The sequence below is a fragment of the Sus scrofa genome, chromosome 5 (assembly GCF_054392235.1).
Source record: "Sus scrofa isolate SSC_HxYL_T2T_F1_AM1 chromosome 5, Sscrofa_HxYL_maternal_Yorkshire_Landrace_v2.0, whole genome shotgun sequence".
In the NCBI taxonomy this organism is placed as follows: domain Eukaryota; kingdom Metazoa; phylum Chordata; class Mammalia; order Artiodactyla; family Suidae; genus Sus; species Sus scrofa.
In genome coordinates, this window is record NC_139387.1 from 62,993,867 (window position 1) to 63,013,930 (window position 20,064).

The window sequence follows — 20,064 nt, forward strand, 5'->3', positions numbered from 1 at the left end:
TATGTTCTTATTCAGTCCAGAAACCCTTCTGTGACGAAGATGTGCATTACATGATAGACAAATGTGTATTTTCACCCTCATTCTATGAATAGGAGAATTAATACTTGATAGATAGGGCTGATTGGCTCAAGATTACAAAGTTAAATCCAGATCTCCTGACTTCCTGGCCAAATCTCTTTCCGGAGATTTTATTTACACTTTAAGCAATGAAGAAATCCCCTTTTCTCCCACTTGATTTCAGTGAATGACCCTGACTCCTTCTCAGGTCAGCAGGTGCCTTCCAAAAACAAGACTCTTTCTCACCTTCATATTTCCATCCATGTGGGATGCTCTTCATTCCTTTGGTATATTCAAATCCTCTAAAATCCCACCTCATCCAAAAATTATCCTCTAAAGAGGCTCAACTTTTGTTGGCTCAATCAACAAAATGACTATATTTAACCAGTATGTTTAGCCAATCATAACTATGACTACTGGTGCAGTAACAATATCAGCACATTTCAGAAGAAAATACCCCATTAGTTTGTCCTCTTTGAAGACAAAGACAACACCTTAATCACTTTTGTATATTTAGTCCCTACACAGGGCCAGAAATACAATAGACAGTAAGAGGTAATCCTTGCTAAGAGAAGGATGTTGTATATAGCCATGTTGATACATTGTCCTTTCTCAATATCCATGGAAGAGTTAACATAAACCAACAATTATTATATACTTATGTTATATGTTTAAATAATAGAGCACAATATTCATTTAGTTGATGGTAAATAAAGCTGGCAACTACCTCGCAACCACTGCTGGCCCCCTATCCATCCTGCAATGTCTTTGATGTCTGTCAACTAGATTATGATGTTTAGAGATGTTGAGGAGTCTATAGTTGTGCCATCATCCCATCACACACACCATTCCTCATCACTACATTCCCTGTGGTTATTCCCCTTTGCACTCTTTTGATTATCCTCCACCAGGTGCTCATACATTACCAAGTCCTCACCAGATTTGCAGCAGGTGGTGGTAGATTGAAAGATAGCAATTGAAGAATCTGCTTCCTCTTTCTGGTCATGATCATTTTTTCCTCCTTTTTCAGATATCCCCCATTCTTTTCTGAACTATCAGTTTCCTAGGTAGCTATGTGTTTTCTGTTTTACTGGACAATTTGATCTGTGACTCTCTATGTACCTAACAATGAATCAGACACATAGTGGATGCTTGGTAAATACCAATTAATTCATCAGCCCCCTGGAAAGGGAGTTCAACAGAGGCACTTTTGAAATACCAGAAGGAAGAGCCAAGGGGACTGATGTTAAGAATTACTGTTCATCTCCCAAATCGGTGATAGAATTATTACTTCCAATAGTCCTCTTAACCAATGTAAACCCAATCCAGAAAGCTCTATTTCTATTTAGTTCAATTGCTATCTATCCTACTTTTCTCTTAGTTGCATAAGAAATGCTTTTTAGTAGGAATTGTAGAACCATAAACTTCCTACTTTCCCAGCTTCTTGACTAACTGGCAGAGGAAAACAGAAATTGTATTGCCATTAAAACTGAAGCTATGTAAAAGATATTGAGATCATCAAAAGCACTGGGATTCATTTATCTATGAATAATTAAGTCAAGTTTAAAAAGTACATTGTAAAAGATGGCAGATCCCCAATAGCACAGAGACTCTAGCACTTGCATTTTTAAAATTAAGTTTCATCAGCTATAATATAGAAGGCAAAGCTTTCAAATGGAGAGCTCATTGATTCTCTTTTCCTTTTCCCTGTTCATTAAAAAAATAGGTGTGGTACTCTCTTATCCATTTTTATTAACATTCTTTAACATTCACTGAGCAACTCGTATACAGGCTAAGCCTTGTAAGGGAGATAAGCATTGGTTTTGCATTTTACCTGGTCTTGCAAAGGCACCTTCTGAAACATAATTTGCTACTGTCATCCACAAATGGATCCTGATTGTACCCTTTGTTTCACCTTAAGCCAAAAGCTGTACCCTTTGTTTCACCTTAAGCCAAAAGCAGCTCAAGTTAAATGCCAAGCTTCCCTGAGTTACAAATTTAGAATCTCACCAAGGTGCAGGCTGGCGTGGTGTATTAGCCCACTGCATGGGTTGATTAGCAATGCTCTCTGGGAGGGGTATATTGACTCCTGTGTGTGTTTATCATTTATCATACTTATGTTCATTTTATTCTTATCCCAATAATGACAGCTTTCAGGTAACATGAAAGGAGAAAACAAGATTAATACCTCCTTAGTACACCTTTCACACCATGCATGAACACATGGGCTTCTGAATCAAACATGAGTCTTCTCTGAATTTGGATTTTAATTTCATTATTAATATAACTCTCATTCAGAAATGATCTGAAGATAACCATTTGTCATGACTTCAGAAATGGTCAAGCATAAAAGTAGCAGTGGGATAAGGAGGGGATGGACACAGAGGTTTATGATTCGTCTTGTTGGTGAGAGGAAAAGCAACAACAGAAAGTTAGGCCTGCCCCTGGTCCAAAACATCACTCATTTGCAAACTTAATCACTAGAAAATGTATTGGAGGTATGTATTCTTCTTTGGGGTCAAGTAATTTTGAAAATATGTTTTGGTGTGGAGAGCCAAGACTCTTAACAAGTTTGAATGAAATCCAACAAGAGCAAATTTTTTTATATGCTGTTCTAATGGTTCAGAAATGACAGGGTAAATGGCAACTGGTAATGCACCTTCCCATCTCAGGAAATCTAAAATTAGAAATCTTCCCTACAGTTCTTCCTCGGGAGCTGCAAAGACACTTTTGCATATGTCCTGTCACTTTAGTGACGTTTTGCCTTCTTGCTATTGGGCATGCAATGGTTAAATAGGAAAAAATTTTTGAGCAGCTGCCACAAGTAGGGCAGGAAGAATGAGAGGAAGTTTACTGGTGTTACTCAAGGAATGTCATGGTGTTTATAGTTCCAGTCCATGAAGGATGCCTTTCCAACTGGAACTTACTCAGGAGGCGTCCTTTCTGCGGAAGATTACAGAAAAAAATCTCCTAACTCTGTCCCAGGAATGTACAGAAGGCTCAGGTTAGACACAGAGCTGCTGAGGAAGAAAATTCCCTATAAAAATAAGATGACAGGCATTGCTACTTAAAATTAACTGGAGGCCATGCATTCTTAGTGATTTGCAAAACTGCAACACAGACCAAGAACCAAGGACATGACCAATGAAAATACAGGTAAATAGTGAAGAATGGTGTGGAAGGCATGTCAGCAATGGCAGAAAACTTAAGCACTAACTAGAAATCCACACAAGAGCCCTCTCAAATTCTAGAGAACACGAAAAATGGGTATTAGAAGCCCAATGTATTATTTTTATAATTGTGTATATTTATGCTTAATTCACTGTACCAGGAATATAATTCTCCTTCCAGGGTGGGTGGTCAGACATGCCAGCACTTGCTCTGGATGTGTTCCCAATGTTACCCATGCAGAGCAGGGTTTCTTAACCTCAGCAGGATTGAATTTGGACCAGGCAACTCTTTTTTGTGAGTTGGATGCTCTGTACATTGTAGGACATTTAGCAGCATCCTAAGCCTCTACCCTCTTCATGCCAGCACGAACCCCATGGGGGTGACAACAAAAACATCTCCAGGCATTGCCAAATGTCCTGGGGAGGGAGGGAGAGAGAGATGGAGGGAGGGAAGGAGGGATGCAGAGGCAGAGTTGCTCACTTCGGGAACCACTGACTTAGGGATATATAAGTCAGATATTAAAGTCAAGATTCTGGCTGACAGATTTGAAAATTGTCTCATAGAATTATGGGTGGAGTCTTGGCAAGGTTTATTTCTGACTAAATATGCTCCATGTAAAAAAGGCAGAGATTGATTTCAGCTGGAAGAAGTATTTATACTAAGGAAGTCCTTTTTTGCCTCCATGGAAAGATTAACCTACAAAATGCAAGGAGCTAAGGAACTGACTCAAGGATTTCCAGATGTCTTCGGAGCTTGGCTCAAAGTAAACATTCCATCACTTCTTTTAAGAAGGGATGAGTTTTTTAGCTTGTTTTTGTTTTTTTTTGTTTGTTTGTTTGTTTTTGTTTGTTTTTTGGGGTTTTTTTGCCTTTCCATTTGCTGCCAGTTCAGTACAAAGCCAACTGAAATGAACCATTTTCAACTGCTCACCTACTTAAAGAACACTTTAAAAACCCATTCATCCTCTAAATATCTCCATTTGGATATTTTTAGTCATCCATGGCCAAGCAAGATTTCATTATTCCTTGATACAGATGAAAACAAATACTGAAGAAAAAAAAAAAAACCTCTCAAGACATTAGCCATTAAGAAAAAGTTTATTAAATTAGCAGCTGACACATCAGCACTCTGGTCAGTGGAAATGTCATGTGGTACCATCTCAAACTTCTAACACTCACTCTTTTCAGCTCAACTGAGTAACCTAGGTGTGCAAGTATGTACCCAAACTATTAAAAACTCGTTGATTCCTGAAAATTGACAAGATCTGGTTCCAAACAGGTGGTTGCATTATTAGTGGTTCTTATAGCTTGGGAAGTACTGCTAATTCATAAAGGTTCATTTTGACCATCAATCTTTTTTTTTTCTGGTTGTGAAAGAGATAAGAAAAAAGCTGTTTGATAATCAACTCTTACAGGCTGGGTGAGAAGTTGGCAGAGAACATAGATTTTATATACTTCTTATTCTTTAAGGGATTATACCAGTTTTATAGAAGAATGTGCATAATTTATGTAATTTCAGAAGAAAGTCATTTATATTCACTTAGGGAGAGGTAAGGAAGGGATGAGCAGAGGTGATGGCAAATAATGGGGTTGGGGAATATCAGGAATTTGACAGAATTGGAGCATTAAAGAGAGGTGTGTGTGTGTGTGTGTGTGTGTGTGTGTGTGTGTGTGTGTGCATGCATGCGCATTTGAGCTCTGTACTTGGTAAGTATTCTGTTCATTGCATCTATGAGACAGATCAAGGATGAATTTGTCTCTGTAATATTTTTTCAACAACACGGGTGAGTTGTCAGGAAGATACAAATTTGTAGGCCTACATTCTGGTCTACCCATTAATCACTCAGAATAGGATTATTCTGCTCCCATCAATAGTAAATTTAGTATAAAATTAGATAGTGTTAGATTGTCTTCTGGACCTGTAAGCTGAACTTTTGTAGTAAATACATTTTTATCTTGACTTTGAACTGCAAGCCCAAAGTAAAGGGCTGGGCTCTTCTTTATTTTGTTTTTAGGGTTTGGTTTTGCAGTGTGTGTTTTAGTTTTTGTTTTTGTTTTCTGTAGAGGCTAAATTTCCCATTATTTTCCTCTTTCTTAAAAATCACAGCATTAAAAAAAATGAGTGCTAGGTGCATAAGATTATTTCATATACAGAAATACCATAGATTATTAAGTATCATTTACTAAAATTATTTTAACAAAACTGGTTAGCTTATTGATTGATAAAATATTAATAATATAAATGGGTGGGGGTAACTCAATTCTAATATCCAAGAGGGTAAGATTACCAACTGAGAAAATAATTATTCCCCTAAAAAATGGTTTGTGTTCATGTTGCATATTTCTGCTGTTCTCCGTTGTCCTCAATATCGGTCACTGCCAGAGGCAAGTGTTAGACAAGACAGACAAATGGTCTGATCTAGAATGGCAAATTCTATGTTTCCTTAATACAGTCTCCTGGAATGACAGCAGTTATGTATTTTTAAGTCGGCTCTTCCATTATGGCGATAAATGGTTATTTAAATACAGTCAGGTTCAAATTACACTAGTGGAAAATGCAGCAGGGAAAAGTATCAAAGACAAAGAACTTTTAAATAAATCTCATCTCTCCTCCCGCCATATGAAGTAATTTCTACGCCAGATGGCAGATGTTTATGCCGGTACTTAAAAGAAGTAAAAATTAAATGGATCTCAAAACTTAATTGTTTTTAGTTGAAAAATGCTCTCAGAAAAAGGAAGGTTAGTAGCGATTTTATTTAGAATGATCTCAACAAAATCAGCATTTTAATATATAACATTAATTTGGAAAAAAACAGTTAACTCTTAAGTCATTCATTCCTTTTGGAGTCCATTACTGAATTCTGATGTTCTTTTTCAAACAATTTTAAAAATGGAACAAACCTTTTTTTTTTCTAGATGGGATGGCCAAAAAATCTTCAAAAGATTCTATTTTAATGTATAATGATTCAATCAGCTATTTAAAATTGAGCAATAGATGAAGTATTTAGACACTGTTGATCATTATCTACATCAGTCTAAGTCAGAAAAGCTACCTATTCAAGACTTTTCTTTATGTGGAGGATCAACACAACACAGAAAACAGAGTTTTCCTGAAACAAATGCTTCGTGAGCAACTCCAACAGGGGTTAGAGACCCAGACAGAACTGATCACCTTACCGAAGAGAAGGCTCTCCTTCCTGTGAAAGCTTAGTATGGTGGAGAAAATGTTATTGACATAACATCTAAATATATTGCTCAAAAATCACACTTGATCTGGTTGTTATATGGAGACTTTTCCTTTCTGTAAATACATTAGCACTGATCAGAAATAAATCCTGCTTTCTTGATCTAAAATGCAGGGTAAAGTTTTTAGCAGATATTTTTGGAAATCCCAACTGAAAGACAGTTATAAGCCCAATAACTCTAGCCATCCTTTGAATCTTTTGGGTTTAGAAAATTCCTCCAAACACTTCCTTTTATACTATAAACAATATAGAAAAATTGTCAATTATGGGAAAATAATATTTAGATAATCAATTATAGTGAAGCTCTAATTATTAGTCATTGGAAGTAGAAAATCTGTATTCTTTAACTTCTTATTATTCTTGAACTTCTGTATTCTGATAAATCAATTAAACAAACCTCAACTGAACCCTGATGGTGGGTTCCTTGTTTTACTATGTGTAGAAATGATTTCTGTGTAAGCAAAAATATGAAACAATCTCTATCCTCAATTTGCTTATAATTTTTTGTGTGTGAAGACTTAGAGGTTTTTAGGAAAAAATAATTTAAGTATCCAAGGTTAAATTTCAGCTTCATTTTTAGTTTTTTGCAAAGCCTAAAATGCAATCCTGTTGACTTGATTTGAGGCCAAGTTATAGATTGCATAACCAATAAAGGGCAGCTCACTCTGATCATCTGTGAGACACCTACTTCTTCCGAGTGCACAGCGCCTCTCTACAAAGAAGATTCCAGCCTTGACAAGTTTTGCCCATAGTTTACTCAAGAGGAGGCATCCTTAAAAGAACATTCTCCACTCTTCAACAGACCACACATAATTTCACTAGGCAGGCCTGGCTGCTTTCTTAGATTATCACAGTCCTACTGGAGGACAATGAGTGGGTCCATGGCATTCTAAAATGACATCTATGGAAAAGAGCCTTTTGCATCTTTGTAAGTGAGAGTGCTAGTGAGGCTGCAGTAACAAAGAAACCCTCAAATAAAATAGGACTCTAGCTTCCTCAAATTTACCCATACAGAGACAGGTGAGAGGTTCAGAGCACATAAATAGCTTTCTCCATCTAGATTCCTTCTGCTCTGTGTTTTCCACAATCTCCTAAGGGTTGCTCATCTCCCATGGGTGAAGCTAGCTCACCACCACCTCTGAGAAGGTGGGAGAAGTGGAAGGCAAGCAGTTTCATTTTTAAAGAAATGACCTATACATCAAATATATTACCTAGCTGCTAGTGAGGCTGAGAAATAAGTCCCTAGCTAGACAACCATATGCCCTGCTAAAACTGGAGGGGGAAGGTAGAATTTTGTGCTTATAAGAAAGAAAGGGTGAATAGACACTGGCGGGGTGGGGGTAGATGTGGGGGAGTGGGGGCTAATTAGCAGTCTTTATCTTAAGTATTTAATAGTTTATAAAATACTTTTGATTAATCTATTTTCCAATGAATATTTCTTGAGTGCGTACTCTGTATATAGCACTGTACTAGGCCCCCACAAAGAATTTTAACTACACACAGATTTTTACCCTAAAGAAATTTTTGATATTTTTAGGGATATAAGCTTCATGCCACCAAAAATAATATTAAGGATAATGGCGCTAATAATGTAATATCATATCCATGGTGCAGAAAATGTGTGATGTTAGTATTCAGTGTTCCTTTCCTGAAAGAAAGAGGAGGCAGCAGCCAGCTCATGAATGCCCATCATCTTTTGTACTTTTTACCCAATAATAACAAAGACTCAGTACAAATAAAGTCACTGCAGTCTTCAAACTATAAAATCATCTTTAAAAAATGATATATACATATATTTGAAGCTGTGTATCTACATTTGTATATATCTGTAGAGAAACTGACCAAGAGCATGCTTATTTTTTATTAATTTTGGCCTTAATAGTCCACTTATATGCACCTTTTAGTTAAAGAGCATCCCTTCTTATTGTTAGTGAGGTTGAATCAATCAACTGCCTTCTCTAATGATGGAAGCAGATGGAAATAGAATGAGCTTCTGAATCTTCCTCAAGGGCATTGTAGAGAATGCTGCACCCTTAACTGAAAATTGCTCAATTTCGCAATAGAGTTGGCCAATGTAGACATAGTCTTATATTTTCACTAATTTTGAATTAATACTCTAGAAACCAGCAGCTGACAATGAGCCTGAACAGTTGGTTTAACACCTGAGGCCTCTTTTAAAAGACCATTCTCATCACAGTCAAACAACAGGAGGATATATTAGAAGGGAAAATGAGTGCATTTTCTCTAAGACCACTTAAGTAGGAGTTTCTCTTGAACTAATTAAGATTCAATTCTATTTCAGAAACTAATGTCTGAAGCAGACATTCTGCTTGGGAATTATTAATAAACGAAAGCAGAAGGTTCCAGAGCACACAAAATGGTACTTTTTTGCCTGGTGGATGCTCAATAAAAGGGCTTGTTGAAAACAATTAAGTAGAGAATAATATTTTAAACATAATAGCAAATGTTCAAGATGAGTGATTATGGTGTAGAAAGTTATTAACAAGATCTAAGAACTTGTTTTTTTAAGTGGAATAAGGGGCACTCTTGACTCTTAAAAACATCCCTGATCCCCTCAACGTTAAGATTTCAGCTCTCAGAAATCTTAGGTATCTGATGGAAACGAAAGACTGCAATCTGTTTTTATTTTTTCAGAATACATTGGGTATAATACAAATTACAGTTCCATTTTTGAGAGGAAAAATACTTAAATATACATATTAAACTTACATTTTAGATGTGATGGTTCACGCAAACCAATTCAAAAAGATGAGCTGGTTTAAACCAGGAAAATGCTAATGTAGCGTGGAGGAAGATATTTTTGCCTGGCAACTTCAATAAGCACTCAAAAGTTGTCTGAGTTGTATTCTGCATTTCCGTATAAAAAATTGCTACACATGTAAATAGTCAGCCAGAAAGCACTGTCTTGCCTTTCACATAAAGCAACTTTCACAGAGTCTTGAAGGTGGATATTACGTTTGCCTTCTAGTGATAATCACACTGTGTGAGGTTAGTGACTGCCAAAAGCCCTCAGATATGTATTTTATATCATATGACAACCCCAATTTTTTTTTCAAATAAGAGAAACCTCTCTGTGGTGTTTCCTGTCATTTTATTTTAGTAGCAGAAATAGGCGTTCACCAAGCCATCTGCCACCCACTGTGAAGTCTCAGGGTCAGACTGCCTTTTATAAATTGTACAGAACTGGGATTATGGAGGGGTTGGGATGGGGCGAAATGACAGTGCTACAAAATTGTGAGAAATGTGAAATCTTCAGGGAAAAAAAAAAGGAGGAAACATCAAAATGCTCAACATTCAAGATTTCAAGGTGGGCAGGTTTTTAGCACCGGACACAAAAGAGAAGGTACATTAAGAGAAAGAAAAATGGAGAGTTAATTATTGAACTCCTCCTTTGTCACCATTTTCTATCTGGAGGAAACATGTATCTAAGTGGGTGGGATTCTTGCAATTTTCTGCTGAAGTTATATCATGCTGATATAAACAACATCCTCAGCTTTAACTGTTCTAGAAGACCCATTCTTCTTCTGTTCAAGTGGCTTACATCTAAGGACCTTAAAATAGCAATCTCTTCTTCAGTGTAGTATCAAAAAAAAAAAAACCCATCTTAAATCAAGGTTTATGAATTTAAGCCTCAATGACAAAACTCAGCTGTATTAAAGTTTCATTAATGGCATTCTCAAAAGTTTCTTGTCGAAGTCCAATTACAAGTCATTATACTGAGTATGTAGTACTGGATGTTAATTACATCTCACTAAAACTGAAAAAAATTAAAAGTTTAATTATGTACCATAGAATCCTTCATTTTTCATCAGAATCATTGTGCTTAACACAGACAGCTATTTTAAAATGTCAGGGTTCTGTGAAAGAGAGAGTGGGGTAAACAGTGTGACCATACTTCTTCCGGGGAACAAAATTACTCTGTGCTCCCCAACTGCCTTTAAGGCTCAATATGGCCATGTGACTACCGGCCAATATATGAGAGCAGAAATAAGAAATGGTACATGCCTTTCAATAAATGTAATGACTGTAGTAATCAGTTTATTATGTAGATTAAACATTCTTGAATGTAGAAGCAACTGAGTCTTTAAATATATGCAAATATTTCCATCAAATGAATTTTCACTCATACACAAAGAGACCTAACTAGATAAAAAACTAAAGAAACTAAGAGCTATTAGCTATGTATTAACTGAGAAACCACCTACAAACCACAGGATATCAAAGAGAAAGAGAAGCTGAAAGGACTAAGGTTGAAAGGGTGGGAAGATGTAAAATTGTTGGGAACAAAGCCCATCACACTTTCTGTATTAATAGCTCCAATTCAAATAAATGTTAACCAGTTATATTTAGTTTTTTTTTTTTTTTGTCTTTTATTTTAGGGCCACATCTGTGGCATATAGAGGTTCCCAGCTAGGGTTCCAATTAGAGTTGTAGCAGCCGGCCTACACCACAGCCACGGCCATGCCATATCCAGAGCTGCATCTGTGACCTGCACCACAGCTCATGGCAACTCCAGATCCTCATCTCACTGATTGAAGCCTGCATTCTCATGGATGCTAGTCAGATTCGTTTCTGCTGAGCCACAATGGGAACTCCCATATTTAGATCTTAAAATACAAGATGTGGATAGAGTTGAATCTGGCTAATATGCTTTCCCATAAATTCCATTTCCTTCATAATTAAATGAATAGAGAAATAGTTTCATGTCTTCACTTTGCTTTTCATAACTTTCGGGTTCAAAAGATTCCACCTTAAAACAATCTCCTACTGAAGAGGGAACCCTCCTACACTTTTGGTGGGAATGTAAATTGGCACAATCACTATGGAAAACAGTATGGAGGTTCCTTTAAAAACTATAAATAGAATTGTCATATGATCCAGCAATCCCCCTCACGGGCATATATCTGGAAAACTTGAATTTGAAAAGATATGTGCACCCCAGTATTCATTGCAGAACTATTTACAACAGCCAAGATATAGAAGCAACCTAAATGTCCATTGACAGAGGAATGGATAAAATTGTGATACACACACACACACACACTCACACAAAATGGAATATTACTCAGCTATAAAAATGAAATAATGTCATTTACAGCAATATGGATAGACCTAGAGATTATCATACTAAGTGAGGTTACACAGAGAAAGATATATGATATCACTTACATGTTAAATCTAAAATATGATACAAATGAACTTATATACAAAACAGAAACAGACTCACAGACATAGAAAACAAATTTATGGTTACCAAAGGGGAGAGGGGAAGGGATAAATTAGGACATTGGGATTAGCAGATACAAACTACTATGTATAAAACAGAAAAACAAAATGGTCCTTCTATATAACACAGGGAACAATATTTAAAATCCTGTAATAAACCATAATGGAAAATAATATGAAAAATAATTATGCCCATATGTATAACTGAACCACTTTACTGTATGCTAGGAAGGAATACAACATTGTAAACACAACCCTACCTCAAATTTTTAAAAAGTAACACAAAATCTCCTACTGGTCAGTGAAGATTTTCTTCCTTGTCCAAGTACACATGATGCCGCCATGTTTCACTTCGCCATTATCGAAAAGCTAATTAGGAAAGCTCTAAGATATCTGGAGCACAGATTGGTCACATACACAAACTTTTCTGCTAAGAGGCAATGTTGGTGCAAGAATGTAGTATTTCTAGTTTGTTGTTCCAAGTCTGTACAACACACAGTCCTGCTGTATTGGGGAAATACGTGCATGGGCTCTTAGAAAGCAGTCAGATGGAAAGCAAAAGGACTTTCTCCTTGAAAATCCCCTTATCTTCATTTGTAAGGTTATACAATAATTTCTTCAATTATATCACATATATCACAGAGGACCGCACAGCTCTGGGGCATGGAGAGGCCCAAGACCTCTCCATGCCTCTTTGGTGTCAGAGTTGTCACATAAACCCTCGTAAAAATCAGAAACATTGAACAGTCACTTGAGCAGAAAACACATACCTATTAGGTTCAGGTGCTAAAATGTGAAGGTTACTTGTCACAGTAAGACTGATGAGTACTTTTGTGCAGGAATCCAGGGAATATCACCTGGTTCTTGAAGGGCTGCTTTCCCTTACTCTACAATGGAATTCCAAAAAATGATAACTTGTTAACTGAGCATTACCTTTGCCCTTTAACAAAATACACACAGACCTTGCTTAATTATTTCATAGGCTCTTGGATTTACATTTTTAATCATATCAGCATCTGAAATCATATCACTGTGAGCGTGAAAGAACACACTGTTCACCAGAAAAACTACCCATTTTTTTCCAAAGAAAGAAAAACAACAGAACAACTTTTTTCTGGTTGCTACTAACTAGAGAAAACAAGGAAGATAAAATCACAGAAGCTTCTGCCATATCATTAGCCATACTAAAGTAGGGGGGAAAATTGTAATAGGAGAAATGTTACTTCATGTTTCCATTGCATTAAATGTTTCATGATAACTACAATTAAGCATTCGCAATGTGCCAGATAGTATAATTGCTTTTACATATTTTACATAAATCTCATGACCTATTTTTATACCCACTTTACAGATGAAGCTTATAACAGTTAAGTAACTTTGCTCACAACTACATTGTAAGTGACGAAACTGGCATTGAAATCAGGCCAATTCATCAAAACAACTTATTATCCAATTAGCTTCAGTTATCCCCAAAGCAACCCCATTTTATTTTGCTTTTTTTCCTCTATTACTTTACCACTTCTATCTTGTTTCACAATTAATTCTTCAATATCCACTTCACCTATTTATCCTACATTATTTTCCTCTGAAAATTCTCCTAAATCTCTTTCACTGTGCAAGTAGGTCAATTACCAACACACACGATTTAAGAGACACCCAGAAATCTTCTTGCTTTATACTATCTCCATTAACAGCCTGGCATAGAGCCTAAAAATTACCTTTTAAGAATGGCTTATTAAAGTTAAGGGACTATGTAAATAATACTGCAATGAACATTAGGGTTCATGTATCTTTTACAATAGCCGAGATATGGAAGTATACAATGGACAATTACTCAGCCGTAAAAAAGAATAAAATTACACATTTCCCCTGAGAACATAGACTGCCACCATATCCTGCCCAGTATCTGTCACACACAGTGGGGTGTCCCTCTAGGACTTCGCTTCTGACATGGCAGCCTGAATGCAATAGTCACTCTTTGGTGAGGAACTCCTTTCAGTTTTGAGGGGACTGGGACAAGATAGTTGAGTAGAAGGACTTAAGCTCACCTTTTCTCATGAAAACACCAAAATCACCACAAACTGCTGAACAGTCATCAACAAAGTAAACTGGAAACTACCAAAGTAGATATCCTTCACTTGAAGGCAAAGAAGCAGCCACATTGAGATGGTAGAAGGAGCGCTTTCATGATATAAGCAATCCCATAACCACCTGGTGGGCAACTCACAGGCTGGAAAATAACTACACTGCAAAAGCTCTCCCACAGGTGTGAGAGTTCCAAACCCCATATCACGTTCCCCGGCCTGGAGGTCTGGTGTTGGGAGGAGGAGCCCCTGTAGCATTTGGCATTGAAGGCCAGCGGGGCTTATGCACAGGAGCTCCACAGGACTGGAGGAAACAGAGACTCCACTCTTGGAGGGTGCACACAGGCTTTCATGCGCACTGGGTCCCAGGGCAAATCAAGTACTCCATAAAAATCTGGGTCAGACTTACCTGCGAGTCTTGGAGGGTCTCCTGGGAAAGCAGAGGGTGGCTGTGGCCCGCTTTGGGGACAGGACATTGGAGGCGGAGGTTTCAGAAATAATCACCAGCGTGAGCTCTTCAGGAAGCTGAGGTTTGGAAAAAATCTGGCCCCAGCCATCAGGGCTGAGAAGCCCCAGGCCTAACAACAAACAGGGTGGGCGCAAAGCCCCACCCATCAGCAAATAGGCTGTCTTAAGTTGGCCTAGGGACACAGCTGCCTCTAATTAGACCCAGGGCCCGAGCCACACCAACCAGAAAAAAGACTCAGCCCACCTACCAGTGGGCAGGCACCAATCAGGAAGTCAGCTGCAAGCCCCTGTGTTAATTTCACCTACCAGGGGGTGGACACCAGAAACAAGAGAGGCTACAGCCTTATAGCCTGCAAAAAAGAGATGACACAAAAAGCTATACAAAGTGAAACAGAAAAATATGAGCCAGATGAAGAAACAGGACAAAACCCCAGAAGAACAGTTAAGTGAGCTGGAAATTAGCAACCTCCATGAAAAAGACTAGAATGATAATAGTAAAGATGATCTAAGATCTTCGAAAAAAACTGGAAGCAAAGATCAATAAAACAAGAAAGGTTGAACAAAGAAATAGAAGATAGAAAGATTAAACAAGCAGAGATGCAAAAATATAATAACCAAAATTTTAAAAAAACAATGAAATAATGCCATTTGCAGCAACACAGATGGACCTAGAGATTATCACACTAAATGAAGTAAGCCAGTGAAAGACAAATAAGATATCACTTATGTAGAATCTGAAAAAAAAGATGCAAATAAACTTATATACAAAGCAGAAATAGACTTGCAGACATAAAAAACAAATTTACAGTTACCAAAGGGGAAAGGGGGAAAAGGGATAAATTGGAAGTTTGGATTTACAGATGCACACAACTATATATAAAATATATAATCAACAAATACCTACTGTATAGCACAGAGAACTATATATTTTGTAATAACCTATAAGGGAATAGTCTCTGAAAAAAATAAACACATATGTATGTATATCTGAATCACTGCTGTACAACTGAAACTAAACTAAAACATTGTCAATGAACTATACTTCAATTAAATGAAGCCAGCAGAGGGGCATTAAAATGGAAAAAAAAAAAAAAGGTTAAAGGACTGTATCACCAGACATTATTAAAACACAGATGCCCTTGTGAGTTTTCATTCATTAAATCATTCACTCAACAAAAACTTGTTTTAAAAAAAAAGCATGGCAATTTAATCTGAATGCAGAGATGAGATTATTTCCCAATGATGGAGCACAGAAAATGGTGATTAGAAGTGATTAAGCTGAAGGTGATTAACAAGAAAAACCAGAACACCCAGAACATGAGGTGTTGCTCCCAAAAAGCTGACCTGAATTAGATACCATCATGGGAAGCATTAAGCAGTCTCAAGCAGCACAGGATGGTCACACGGAGGAACACAGTGCGTGGGCAGAACAGAGACCACTCGGAGTTGGGACAGAGATCGTAAAAAAAGGTTGGGGTAGTGAGGGAATGTTTAGCAACTTTACTTTTGCTCTAGACCCATCTGTGCTGTGAATAGCCCCCTGAACCTTGCCCTCCATGAAATCCAATCCTCCAACCAGCCACAGGGCTCCTAGAATTCACTTGATTTCTGATTTCTTCAGCAGGAAGATGCCACACCAGGCTTTTCACTCACCATTTCATTGGATGATAAGTGTAGCTCAAATGGATATTTCATTTTTCATCCACATCATTGTAAGGGGACACTGTAAGACACTGAGGCTACACCAGGCAACCCACATGTATGTCATTCTGCTAACGACTAATCTTAATTGAGAGCTCTTTCTGTACCAGGCACTATACTAAATTCCTTGCGTGGACTTTCTCATTTCATCCCCTTGACTATGAAATGTCTTCCATTGTTTTCCTATACTGTTGAGGAAACTGAGGTCTAGAGAGATTTGGTAATGTCTCCAATCCACTTAGCCTTTCATTTCTATAACACAAGTGGTTACAAAAGGTAACATTCAGATTCATAAAATATACCTCTTCCGTAGCCCCATGTGAATTAGTATTCTTTTTTTTTTTTTTTTTTTTATTAGTGGTTGCACTCACGATATTATGGAAGTTCTTGGGCCAGGGACTGAATCCATCAGATCTTTTAACCCACAGCACCGGGCTGGGAATCAAATCTGCCCTTCTCAGTGACCCAATCATTGCAGTTGGATTCTTAATCCACTGAGCTGTGGCAGGAACTTCTGAATCACTATTCCTGTTTTAAATTGTTTAAGCAAAGCCCCCTTGCAGAATTTCCCCATAAGGAAAGACACCACCCAAGGCTATATTCAAAGTAAAATTTCCTGCTGGGTTTTATGTGCACCAACAAGATTCCAAGGGCAAATGATGTCATTGAGAAGCTGAGTTCCAGAATTCTTTGAGATATTCTAACAAAACCCTGCACCCCATTCTAAATCAGGTAAGATTCTCTACTCTGTGGCTCTACTCGGACATTCTCTTCTCACTTCATCACGATTCTTGAGCCTCACCGAATTAAAAGTTACTCAATAAGAAAGATCCAACAAATAAAACTTTTCTCTGTGTTCAATGGTTAAATGAAACTTAAATAACAAAAACTGCATGGAAAGATTTTGAATCCCATTTTCTTCCTCCTCCACCATATTTTGCAAAGTTAGAGGGCCCCATTTCAATAAGTAATCCAAACACCCCAAGACTCATGGGATTAGCAGGAAGTTTCTTAGATGATATTATTATCCCCACATTTCTTGAGATTTATCCGGGAGGTTGGGAATTCTCAAGACTTTGCTATAGGAACTGATTCCTTTCAGAGAAATTATCATGAAGTTTTAATAGACACTCATAGTTTTCAGCTTTTTATAATTTGATAATAATGCATAGGCCAGAGTAGTTACCAAAATTCAGTAGTGCTGTGGGTATAAAATACTGTCCCAAATGGCTTGTGACCATTTAGATTTCTGTTAGAATTCCCAGTTTTCTCTCTCTGGCTCAGCAGGGTAGGTCATATAGCTTCCTTTAACAAGCCAGTACTTACCACTGAACATGGAGACTTCAAGATGTACTTAACCTTGATGGAAGGAAACCCGTATGTAATAAAGAGGAATAAAAATTCCAAATTACAGCAAAGCACTGCAGCAGGCAAGCTGCAATTCCAGTCATATGAAACCTCTGTTTACAGTAAAATGATAATATGAATCACAATGACTCTCGTAGAAGGACTCAACTGCCTACCTAGTCATATTCCATATATTTATAATATATAATTTCATTTTCATGCCAGCTTGTTACACATATTAAAGCCATACTTTTCCTTGTACAGCCAAGATTCATTGATAAAACAATGAAGTGAACTAACACCCTTCCTAAATAAAGTTTCACCAATAGCACCGTATGTTAATGGACCTATTTCATTGTTAATGTGACTGACTGCTTATTGATTCTTGCAGGAATCCAGCAAGGGCTTCAGAGTACAATTTAGTTTGGAGAGCTCTGGGTCCAACATCTATGCTCAATTACAACTTTCAGAAGGGGAGATCAATAAAATTTAAATTGCTTATGGTAATCACAACTTCAAATCATTGCGATCAGCATAAGCAATCTGCTGACCCCAGCCAAGCTCCTAAATTGAAACTTGTAATGAGTGGTCATTTACTTTGGGTCCATTCATATTATTTTGGAGGCAGGTGATGAACAATTAAAGATCAGCCAGCACCTTCTCTGCACAACATTCCCATCTTTATTCCCAAAGTATTAATATGCAGTAACCCTCGGGTTCACGCTTTTGCACTCCTTTAATGGGTATTCTGTATGAATAAGCAATTATATTTTCTATTAAACAATTTCAGTGTAATTGAATTAGCAGTTATAATATTGCTAGGGCAAGCAAAAGCTTTCCTAGGGAAAAATTAAGTGATATTGGGTAGTGCAAATTAATTTATAGAACTGAAAAATGTAACCAATTAAATAGAATTGCCTTTGCTTCCCCCCTCCTCCAAAATACAATTAAGCAGCACATTGTTTCAAAGAATATGTTTCAGAGCAATTTGTTTTCAATCATAATAGCTGTTTTTCATTCATTATGAAAAGCTGTCTATTATAATGAAAATTTCATAGGCAGTTTTCCTTGACAAAGCAGGTTGCAAGTTTAAACAAAGATAGCCTGAAGATTACTTCCTTGATAAGGAGTCACCTTAGAATTACATTTTAATAAATCATTGAAAATAAATCTTCTGCATTACAGCATGAAGGTTTGGAGGAAGAAAAAGCAAATAGAGAGAAACTAATCAATGGAAATCTCCTGCTGCCAATATAATAATAGATGGACCAATGCTAATATATAAAGTGTATTACACTCACACACACAGCCAAAAAGAAAAATGTAAGATAAATATCACGGAAGTCAACTGTCACAAATGAGACTTGAGTAATAATCCCACCCTTACCATTCATCATTCCTACTGGGCCTCCTCCAAGCCCTTCGCTGAATTATAAACGAGGGTATTTAGGCCACATTTTTTGCAACCTAATAAGATGGCCATCTTTAGATTGCTACTAAGGTTTAAAGCATCCTACCAAGTTTTTCCAAAGTAAAAGGTAAATATATACATACACATGGAATGTATATATAATACATCTAATATATGATATGTATGTATATAGTTTGAAAGGAATTTAAAAAGATCATGGGAACAATTGTAAATATTTGATAAATGTACACTAATAAGAAATTTGTAGTAAAAATACTTAGTAATAGCACTGTCGTTTCCTTTATGAATGCCTGGATCTGAAAAAACCACGGCAGAAACCATGGGTCTCTCCACATGAATTCCATATAAAGAATGGTGTGGATTCTCTAAAATTGTTTGGATTCTTTGGGTAACACTTCAAAGGCTTTTAGGCAGGGAATGACAAGTCAGGTTTATGATTTGGGTACAGTGAGGACTGACTGGAAGGGGAAAGTGGACCAGGGGGAGGGAGGGTGGGTAGTGACTCCTGCATTAGTCCAGGTTAGGAAGTGGGCATTTGAATTAAGGAAGAGAAGGAAATGAAGTCATCAGTTTTCAGAAGCTGAATTGACAGAATTTCACATTTGATTGGCTCTGGAGAAGAAGAAGACTTGAGAATAGCTTGAAGGTTTCCATTGTGGAAAAATTGGAAGGCTGATATTGCTATTTATGAGCTAGAGAATGTAGACTAAAGAGTACATGGGGAGGTGATAAGTTCATGTGTTAATTTAGAGTATTTTCAAAATACTGAATTAGATGAACATCATTCCTAGACCCTTTGCCTTTACTGAGACAGCAGTGATTGAAATAGGCATTTATTGCAGAACTACCTACTTGATGTTCCTTAGGTAAGTTTCTTCTTTGAATAATCCCATCTACTTTTTTTTTTTTTTTGGATGCATCTATAACATGTAGAAGTTTCTAGGCTAGGGATCAAATCAGAGCTGCAGTGAGGCCTACACGACAGCCACATCAAGAGTGACACCAGATCTGAGCTGCATCTGCAACATACACCATACTTATGTCAACACTGGATCCTTAATCCACTGAGCAAGGCCAGGTACCAAACCTCGTGGACAGGTCCTTAACCCACTAGGCCACAACAGCAACTTCCCATCTACATTTTAATTGTGTGCCATTGTCTGAGAGGGTATGACTTCTATACTTGGGCATAATTTTTTTGCAGCCTACTAATATAGCTATCTTTGGATTGGCAGTAAGGCTTAAAAGTATACTATCGATTTTCTAAAAAAAAGATAGGAAATATATATTTTATTCAGCCTTTTAAATCTAAT

The 20,064-nt window shown here is 37.1% G+C and overlaps 1 long non-coding RNA gene across 4 annotated transcripts in view; it reads right to left on the bottom strand.

Moving 5' to 3' along the window:
• Positions 1–14,410, bottom strand: part of LOC110260733 (uncharacterized) — a 96,329-nt gene extending 81,919 nt beyond the window's left edge. For 2 of the 4 annotated variants that reach the window (XR_014803791.1, XR_014803792.1), the window contains exons 1-2: positions 14,213–14,410; positions 12,490–12,606 (exon numbers count right to left, since the gene is read on the bottom strand). This is a non-coding gene — a long non-coding RNA (uncharacterized LOC110260733). The remainder of the gene's footprint in view (positions 1–12,489; positions 12,607–14,212) is intronic. The other 2 variants (XR_014803794.1, XR_014803793.1) reach the window with 1 other exon arrangement.
• Positions 14,411–20,064: the final 5,654 nt, after the last annotated feature.